Source organism: Parus major, chromosome 5, assembly GCF_001522545.3.
Source record: "Parus major isolate Abel chromosome 5, Parus_major1.1, whole genome shotgun sequence".
Lineage (NCBI taxonomy): Eukaryota > Metazoa > Chordata > Aves > Passeriformes > Paridae > Parus > Parus major.
The window spans coordinates 1,867,110-1,877,817 of record NC_031774.1 but is presented as its reverse complement, the minus strand read 5'-3'; the positions used below and the strand labels follow the sequence as shown (position 1 = coordinate 1,877,817).

General features: G+C 41.8%; 1 long non-coding RNA gene across 1 annotated transcript; it reads right to left on the bottom strand.

Moving 5' to 3' along the window:
* Positions 1–2,492: 2,492 nt before the first annotated feature.
* LOC117244606 lies at positions 2,493–10,652 on the bottom strand. Its single transcript, XR_004498042.1, has 4 exons — positions 4,849–10,652; positions 4,364–4,440; positions 2,848–2,979; positions 2,493–2,548 (listed from the first exon to the last, which is right to left on the bottom strand). It is a non-coding gene; the product is annotated as an uncharacterized LOC117244606 (long non-coding RNA).
* Positions 10,653–10,708: the final 56 nt, after the last annotated feature.

The window sequence follows — 10,708 nt, the reverse complement described above, 5'->3', positions numbered from 1 at the left end:
CAAACCAGTAACAGCAGCCAGCCTTTGCTGCCTATTGGCACTCAGAAATACCTCCCCAGCATTACTTGACTAACCAGAAATAGACTAAATTTCATCCCCATACCTAGACTATTTCTGTAATTTAAGAAAACAAACCAAAAACAATGTGATTCTGTCAAAATGAGAACCAGAAGCCCATTTTTGTTTGCATTTACTTTTGCAACATTTCACAGCCTGCACTTCGGCAGGCAAGTTCTGTTGTCATATATGTCAGTTTTAAGAAACAGTTGTAAGAAATAAACCCAAGCACTTTCTGCAGGTCATTATAATGTGTACAAGTTTTGAGAATGCAAGCTGTAGTTCACATATACATAGAGGAATCCCAGGGACCCGCCCAATTCATAGCCCTGGGGAACCTGGCAGTTCACAGGGGCAATATCAGAAGATGAGATATTTACAGTGACAAACTGGCACCACTGAGGCAAATAGTAATGAAGCAATGTCAGAACAGAGCCCACAGGGCTCAGGAGCTTCTACAGGTATTTTAAGAGAAACTTATGATCTCTGGTATCAAAAGCCACAGGAAGATCAGTAAGAATTAAAATTGACAATGTGCCAGAATCCACCTACTATGAAACAGAAGGTCACTACAAATCCTCATTAAAGCTGTCTCTCTGCTTTGGCCTGATTGAAATTTTTCAAACAGTTTATTATTACCATGAAGGTAAGGGCTGCAGTTGCCCTACCACAACCTTTTTCCAGGACCTTTGCTAGAAAGGTAGATTTGAAACAAGGTGGAAAATGGAGAAATTGCCTGAGGACAGCAAAAGGCTGCTTAATCAACTGCTCCAATCTTCAGCAAAGAAGAAATTCTTCAAGATGCCAAAGAGGTGTTAATGATAGATATTATAAAAGGGAGCTGCTACAGTATATCTTCCAAGGACTGCTACAAAAGCCTTGCTGGCAAAAGATCAAGAAAACAGCTTGCAAGTGCAAGACCATATCTATAATAAAAGTACAATGTGACAGGTTTAAAATCCATAAGCTATGCTGAAGTACATAGTTCAGAATCCCAATGACCCAGCTGGAACTGAAGTTATTGAAAGCCTTGGCATTTAACCACCACAGAAAAAGGAAAGACCCCAAAGCCTTCTCTCATCTCTCCACTAGTAGACCTTATGCCAGGAAGCACAGCAGCCAAGATTGCTTCTATGTAATCAGCTTGGAAAACCACTGTGCTTGGAAAACCAGCAGGTGCTGAAGTATGCTCCCAGCAGAACAGCAGCATTGAGCAACACAAAACAAAACCCTCAAGCTCACCACAGGTCCTTGAAACAATGGGACAAGCTGAGCATGCAGTGGCAATGATGATCTCCCACGAGCTTCCCTGGCCTCTGAGGCAGTGCCTTAGCAGACAGTGAGGCCATGGACCCACAGATCTACAGCGAGGTCCTCCCAGTTCAGTTCCTCTGACTCTTTACTTACGGTGCTTCGGTTTCTTTTGCTCACCACATTCATTGCGCTCCTCCCTGTCCCATGCATGTCTACTCAATAAAGGAGTCACCTTTCTAGGTCAGAAACCACAAAGAAAATCTGGGAACACCAGTTGGTTGCTCCTTCAGGACCAGCAAGAGTATCACTGTACCCCCAAAGCCCAACCAAACCACAAAATTTCCTTACAATCCAAACCTTTACCCCCAGACCCCAAGGATGATAAAGCAGCAGCATCTCAGTAATATCCTAAATCTGAGAAGGGTCAGTATTTGCTCATGTCTTTGGCAATCTCACTTCTTTTGTGCTCAACAAGCATTTTAATTGAGCAAAGTTTAACTGACTTTGATCCTGCTAAACATTTTCTTTCAGCAATGGCACCATTAACAAAGATCAGGAAAAACCAAAAGGGATTTTATGGAAACACAACCCTGCAGGAAAGCTATTGGGAAAGGAGCACGTGGTCACAGTCAACTCCTGAGATACTGAGATACGAGCTGGTCAGAGTGCTCTGAACTCCTGAAAGGAGAAGTGCTGGTGGCTGGAAGAGGTGGTGTGAAAATGAATGGCACTGAAGGAACAAGGAGATGTCTGAAGAGCTGGAGTGAAGGAAAGGAGATGCATTAGTATTTTACACATAGATGAAGTTCAGCAGTCACAGAATTCACTAAGAAAATGAGGGTGAGGTCTCCTGTGAGATTATCAGTGAAGGGACAAGGGAACCAAGAGTAGAACAGGTCATCAGTGACACATGACAAGGAAATGCTGAAAAGCAAATAACTGAAAAGAACAGCCTATACTTCAGTTCTTGGATATCTCCAGTATGGAAAAAATAGATAAATTCTGGGTTAAATCTAACACACCACCCTCTTTACAACAGCAACTGGTGCCAAAACTTTTGACAGCATCTAAAGAAATCCCATAACAAAAAATTGTGATTTCTGGAAACACTTGCTTTTTGTCTTCTGCTCATGCCCTTCTGTAACTCTGCGTGCACTTCCACCACTGGTGGCATTACTTACACAAAACATCCACTTCCTTCTCTCTCTCCTGAAACCTCCACCAGGCTCTCATTGACCTTCATAGAAAGGAGAAGAAGCAGCTGTTTGACTGATATATTAAAAAGTAACATTAAAAACATTTTCCCATAAAATTTAAAACATCCTGCATCTACCTTACTTGTATCAATATCATTAACTATATCAGTTAAAGGAAGAGAGGATAAAAAGTACCAAGTTATGTCACTCTAAAGAAGTAGTGAGGTCAGACCTGTGCTTTTTATACCAATTCTTTGTTTTATACAGATTTAAGGAAATAAGGACTCCATTATTTTGTCAAAAGCAAAACAAAGATCAGTACCATTCTTGATAATATCACCTGTTTGTCCTCCAATAGCTGTTTATTTGTTTCACATTTATTATAAACAATGATCAGGGTTCTCCTCTTGAGCTCCATCTCCATGTTGCTGTATTAGCTGGATGTCACAAAACTGTTTTCACATTTGGGCTCCTGCAGGTGATAATCCAATACTGCACCATAATAAATGCATTAGTAAAAACTTTAAACACTTTTTTGTAACCTGGCTTTCCTCAGACCTGAGCCAAGCAAAATACAGGAGTGCATTGCATGTGTGCTGAACACAGTGACGAGAGGTGTGACTGGCACACAAATCACACACTAGGCACACTGTGAGATCATTTTTTTCCTGAAATGGAGATGCAGTTCCCTGGTCTGGCACACAGAAATGTGAAACTTTGCAACACAGTTATAAAATCCATCACAGCTCTCACACAGAGCCAGGTCTATATTTCAGCTCTGCTGGACTGGACATGAGGAATATATGGATATCACAATCTAGCTAAGGGAAAAAAAAAAATCAAACAGATGTGTATCTTCAAATTCTCACCATGAGAAGAATATAAAGTGTGTAAAATGCAGTTTCTGTGCCTTTGTTTTCAGCTCAACTTCTCTATGCTTGACTACAGGTTATCATGATGAACGATATTTTCTTTTGAATTCATTCATTCACTAGGAGTTTTTGGCAAAAGGATAGTCTGAAGCCTTTGTATGATGATGCTCAAAGTTCCTTAAAGTTTTGTCTGCAGCAGCTAAGCACTTATAAAATGAAAAACTCAGGAGACAGAATTACTTAATTCCACAGCTTTGTCCCAAGAAATAAATCTGCTGGAACCCTGCAGTTTTGCAATACATGATCCTCTTAAAGCATGATCTATTGTTTAGATGTCTACATACAAATCAACTGATAGTGCCTGATATTGTTTCCTCTATGAATTATGCCTGAAGCTCTCCTAGGAATATGGTTCACACAATTACTCTTCAGCGTGCATGCAAGAATTCCCACAAAAACCAGTAAATCAGCAATACCTGTGGGTACAAAACATATTTCACATCTCCACATTTTCAAGCTGTGAGGAAAGTTCAGAGTTTCCACCTGTTTTCACAGCAGTAGGAAGCTGGGCCCTGGTCATCTGAAACATCCTATGGGGCTCCAGATGCAAACCATGATGTGGTCACCCAGCAGCCAGGCACTCCCCCAGCCCCAGGTCAGTGTCCCACACAGCACACAGCTAACTGGGCATGGTGTCACCTTCTGCCAGGGAATAGAGCAGGAATGTGACTGCCAACAGGAGCAGCAGAAATGATGGAGATCGACCCTCCAGTGCCTGGCTGTGCCTTTGGTGGGAGGATTAAACTGATTAGCAACGTAGGAACACAATTATTTTCTCCCAGGCAGCTTGCAATAAGCACCATGATCCCACTTTAAGCTTCTTGCATAGATCAAACAGGAAAAAGGAACAAATACAGAAGAGCAGGAGCTAAGAGTCACCATAAACCTCCTCACTTCTGACCCAAACAGGAAGCAAACTATCACCTTGTCCTTGCCAACAGCATGTATTTCCAGGCTGGTCCACAGAGGAAAACATTTCTTCTTCCCCTTAAAAAAAAACCCTGTTTGGGAGATAAGGAGAAGAAAAGATATTAGCATATCATTAATTACGCAAACAGAAGGCATAGGGTGTCTGGATTAGGAGACAATGAAAGAAAGCATTTGGATAGAATTGTAGAATTCCTCATGTTGGAAAAGACCTTTAAGATCATCAAGAGAAACCATCCATCCAGTAACACCACCCTGTTCACCATTAAACCACACCCTCAGTGACATATCTACATGATTTTTTAACACCTCCAAGGATGGTGACTCCTCCACTTCCCTGGGAAGTTTATTGCAATATTCTACTATTCCTTTCTATGAAGAAATTTTTTCCTACTACCTAATCTAAACCTCCCCAGGTTCGACTTGAGGCCATCTCCTCTCATCCTGTTACTTGTTACCTGTGAGAAGAGACCAACACCAACCTTGTTTCAGGCAGTTGTAGAGAATGATGAGGTCTCCCCTCAGCCTTCTTTTCTCTAGGCTAAACACCTGCCATGTCCATAAAACAAAACAGAGAACAATGAGGAAAAATCCATTATGGGAGAAGCTGGGTCATTCTTGTGTGAATATATGGATGTTCTGATAAGGAAGATGAAGGTTTAGTACCATTGTTCATAGACAAAATATATTTTCATTTGTCCACAAACCACAAGCCAAACTACAGAAAAGACACTGCTTGCTTGGAAGCTGACCAAATCCATTTCTCCTGAAGTAGAAAAGTACATCAATAATGTACTCCAAGTCTTTTATTTTTCACTTGGCACTAATTCCTTTACTTACTTCACATCACCATTTCATCTTTGTAAAGATGCATGGAGATCCAAAATAAGCTCCTACTTTAGCACAGCATTTAAGCACATTGTTGGGGTTGAATATAATAAAGAGATGCTAGATGATGGCATAAGGCTGTGGGAAAATCCCTCTCTGTGAGGGTGAACAAGTTTTGCCCCATAATTCCTCCAGTTTCACTTATGTTAATCTAGCTAGAAAGTTGTTTGTTCTCTGTGTTATGGTTGGCTATGTTTTGCCACAGAAATTTTAATATTCCTCATCACCCCCCCTATTGGATCCTTCCCTTAAACTCCTCCTCTAATCCAAGTTTAGATATATCCCTGTCAGACCCTTGACCCAGGGATTTTTTGCCTCTGCCTTGTGTATCAATCCTCCTTGGACTCCCTCTCTCCCAGTTTGCTCCATATACCCTCCAGTTTGCTCCATATACCCTGTGAGGTTTAGTGTTTGTTGTTTTTGTATTATTAAAGCTTTCAGTTTTGGACAACTGGGTCAGAGTCCGTCTTTTTGTCCCAAGACACTGAACCACACAAAGCCACTGGTCTCAAATGGGCTGCAGCACATACTGAACTAAAGTACCAGTAAGTTCAGCAGGGATGTTCACATGCTCAAATCACCCTTGGCATCTCTGAATTCAGACAAGCACCACTATCACTGGGAACAAGAGCACTTCCTCACCTGCCCATCACAGCCCAGAGGAACGATTCTGTCTGGCCCCATGACCAGGATCATGGGGCAAATACCAAAACACCCTCACAGGGGAGGAAAAGGACTCCTTCTCCAACAGAACCTGCTGCAGCTCTTATGCTACACAGCAAACAGCAGGAACATTTGGCTATAACATTAAATGATGCTGTTACAAATGCCTAGGGCTGTGGGAAAGAAAAGCTGAAGCATAAATGCTTAAAGTGAGTAAAGGAGCAAAGGAACTGCCATAATGCACAAAAATAATTCCATACTTTCCCTCCGAAAACAGGTACCACAAATGAGTATGTAAAACATGCTGGCCTGGGCAATTAGATGGCAGGGTAACTACAATGAAAATCTCAGCGTTATCTCAGTGTTCAAAGGCTGGCTTCTATTTAAATCAAAAGAGGTTTTCTCTCTTTTATTTTTAAAACTCTGAGTGCTGCCTGGCCGGGTTCTTCTGTGCTACACAAATTAAAAGGGAGGCCTATATTAGTTAAAAAGAAAAAAAAAAAACAGGTCAGAGACAAAACTAGTACATATGTTATAATAAAAGAGCTGATAAAGAATATTCTGCCTTAAAGTTCATGGCAGGCAGCAGCAAGAAACCACATGATGTTGGCAACAGGTGCTTTAAACCTCAGGTCAAGGATAGTTGCTATATTCCCTGTCAATACACTGTTAACCATGATTGATTTGGTCCAGTGACAGATAATCTATTATGCACTCATACTTCAACACCACTAAATCAAAGATAGTTTGTCTAGCAGAACAAAATGACACAACACAGGAGAAAGCACAGGGACAAAGTAGTAGTCTTCTTTTCACCCAACATTCTCCTGTGACATAAAGGAATCGGCATATAGCAAAACACAAATGGTTATGTTTCTGGAGGACGGAGAAGAGGAAAATACTGTAATTTAAAAAATAAATACTGATGAAAGAAAAGCCATAGAAGTTCTAGCAAAATGTCAGAGAGAGTTGCAAATAGCCTAGACATAAAGAACAAAGTAGGGAAAGAAAACCTGCCCCGGAGTCAAGTTGTGTGGAGATAATTTATCTAAAACTTTACAGTGGGGGAACAGAACCAAGCTCGCCATTTCTCATCACCCTCAGTACAAGGGGGGGAAACCAAACTGGATTCTTTCCCAGTGTCAAACAGCATAGTTTACATGCTTTTATTGCCTGACATAGGCTTGCAGCTTCCATCTCATTCTCCCTCCTGGTCTTTCCTTATTTAATGTGGAATCTGCCTAGAGACATAATGTCTAGGAACATCTTCCTATGTGTATCCCAACACTGATATTCTAAAGCTAAGGACTGCCGAGTGCCCACTGCCTGCACAACCCACCAGCCTGCCTGAAAATGGAGTGCATTCATCCTCTTTTGTTATTCACTCTTAATATCCTGAGGTTCACAGCATCACTCTATAGGTAAGAGGCAAGACATTTCTGTGAAATAAATGAACTCCATAATTCTGTTATCCAGACACCCTTTGTTGGTCACAGGGACTGAAAAGAAATTGACCCATCCCGTATAAAGAATTAGCAGAGGGTATAAGCAACCTAGGAAGTAGATGAAGAACATAGAATACTGTGCTGATTGGCATCCATACTCTACACCCATCCATTTCTATATGAATTATAAACCAGCAGCTGGTTACTTTGAGCTGGATAAACGTGTGACAGGCAAAACCCCAAAGGGCTGTGCAGACACCTGCAGTGTGTGATTATAGCACAGCCCCAGAGCAGAAGTGCTGCACAGACTCTCCAGCCAGCTCTGCCAGTCCAGGGCTACAGGGATGTGCTGCTGTGGCCACTGTGGGAGCTGAGCCACCCTTTGCACACCAACCAGTGCCTTTCACAGCTGCAGAAAGGCATTTGGGGCTGTGCTGAAGCACTCGATTGCTATGCAGGGGTGTAAAGGGTTACTAAATAAAATCTCCCCCTCAGGCCTTTTCTTTTGGAGGTCTGCATGGAGTGGGCCAAAACTAATTTTCTCTCCTAACCACATCTAGCAAGAAAAGCTCAGCCATACACAGAAGCTGTGTAATATTTGACAAGGACAAAAAAGACTTGGAGAACGGTGAAATATTAACCTGGAGATAGTGTTCATGCCCCTCACCATTTAATATGGGACAGAAATAAGTGGGTCAGCCCTCATCACAGAGTAAATAAATAATATTTTACATTCTATTGGGCAAGTACAATATATATTTTCAATGCAAAGTCATTTTACCAAAGCCAAGTAGCCTGCAGATATTTTAGTGTTTCCTCAGCTTTATTATTTCCTTCCCTTAGATTACACAGACTCAGATTTTTCTTTAAAAGTATACTACAGCTGTGTATAATTTTTCTCCTCAAGCTTTGCAAAGTGTTGTCAAAGCAAAGAAGGAAAAAAGCCCACCATAGTAGTGATGGTGACCAACTTTTGTGCAGCCAGCAGAATCAAATTTGCTTCAGCTTTAAATGCACTGACAATTTGAAAAATTTAACAGAAGCTTTTTTTCCTTCTAATAATAGACACCATTAATAAGTAACATTTACAGATTCTTCCAGCCTTTACAGCATGTCCAATATGCAAACCCTGATATTTTTGTAAAGGCTGAGCTTCAGAAGACCTCCCAAGAGGCACATGGATCAGGCCTTCAGAACCTACACTGATTCCTCCAGGGGTTTAGGGAAAGCATTTCAACTTAACCTGGCTCAGGAACTGGCTCTTTAAAGGTATTTATTTTCATACTCTGACACTGAAGGCCAACTAATCTAAGTATTTATCCCATTTTATGCATCACTGAATTAAACTTAATAATACTCAATTTATAGACAAAGAGTGAGGGAACTTGCTTGCTCCAGGTTGCACAAGAAGTCAGAAATAAAAGCTTGCATTTCTGACAATAGAAATACCTGACCAAGAAGCCATCCCATCCTTTACTTAAAAATAAATCAGTTATAAGTGTGACCACAGAGGGGACCCCTGTTCAGTTGGCACAAGTGGGCACAGCTCTTTTCTTGTCAGCACAGCTGTGCTCCATTTCAGTAGCTCATCTGATCCAGAGTTTGTGTACATGAAAACTGACTAAACACACGAGAAACAGAAAGCTTAAACACATGCAAGGTGTGCTTATATGGTCAATCTAAAATTTATCTCATTACCAATGAAGTTCTATCCCCAAAAGACTTAAATTCAAACCATTTAATGCTAATTAAAGTGGTTGTGTTTAAAGCAGCCTATCTCCCCTCAAGCAGTTAAATTAGGCTTATGAAAAGAACATCAGATGACGTACTCATTTCTTATTACCATAAGAAGGGTGACTTCCTTGGCTGGATGATTTTTAAAGAAATCATATGGTAGTGATAAAATTTCCCCCCAGTTAATAACTCTGGTGTGCCTGAGAGGCAAAGAGAGAGAAGAAAGGTCTCATTACACCAAATAAAGAGCAATTTGAGAATACCTACTGTCAACTTCAGCAAGGCAAAATAATTTAGCCATATATATTCACATATGTTCAGTTCACTAGAAACTCTACGTCGAAGCCCAGGTCATGCCTGACTCAATGGTGAGCACTCATAGGACACAAATTGCAGAATGTTTCTTATAACAGGCAGAGAAAAGAGAAAACACATTAAGAAAATGGAGTGCTTGAGTATCTTGTAAATAGAGAATGTCTGCCTGAGCAACCTGCCTTGCAATCAGCCCTTAAGCCCCAAAGGCATCAACTTGTGCTGTATTTGCTGGCTGACAGAGCCATACCCTACCCTAAATGCAAAGGCTTGCATCAAAAGTAGATGGGGTTTTTTGGGGGGGAGAAAAAAAAAACAAACCCAAAAAAAACAAACAAAGAAAAAACCGCCATTACACCAAAAGGCACAGTCACTTGGAAGGAGGCCACTTTCTCTGAAAAGTAGTATTTCAGTAATATTTGATGCATGAATATTCCAACCCACATCTAATGCCTCAGCCCATCTGTGCTCTGCAGCCTTGCTACCCCAAAAGCAACACCTTGAGAAATAAATGCAATTGCTGTCTATTTCACTGTATACAAAGGGGCTAATGAACTCACATTTGAAATAAACCAGAGTCATGGAAGCTTTACTGCAGCCATATATTAAGATACGAATATATTGTTCTCTGTCCAAGGAGACTTAACACTGGAGACATTAAAGCATAAAACCTTTACTATCCAGTAAGCCAGCAGAGCTGTGGGGTGCCTGTCCGTGTCGGCGCTCCCTGCACTTCCACATCCCAGGGAAGCGCTCCTTCAGCTCCCAAGGGAATGAAACACCTCACCGGGCCCGGCTCCTGCCAAAGAATATATATATATATATATATATATATATATATAATTTTAAACGCCTGCCGACCTAGGAGACGGGCTGCATTTGTGCACTTGGCAACAACTCGGGTAAGTCTGGCGGAGACGTCCAAAACAAAACGAACAAGTCAGGAAGAGGCCACTGAAATAGGTGAATTCTAGACTGGAGCACTTTTAAGGACAAGATCTGAGCAAGCACGGGGAGGTGTTCGCCAGCACCTGAACGCAAAGCTTTTCCTCAGACAAACGCAGCGAATCCTGATCCCCTGGTTCATCTTTACCACGACCCACCCAAGACTTGTAGGCGTTTGGAAAAAGTGAAGTGAGTGGCCCGACGCATAAACTGGAAACTAATTCTGACAGAAAAGCCTCCAGAGCTCACTTCCCGCTGTTGGGTAGCAATGCCCCTCAGCCCGGCCCGGCGCGGCCGCCCTGTCGCGCCCCTCAGCCCAGCCCGGCTCGGCTCGGCTCGGCTCGGCCCGGCCCGG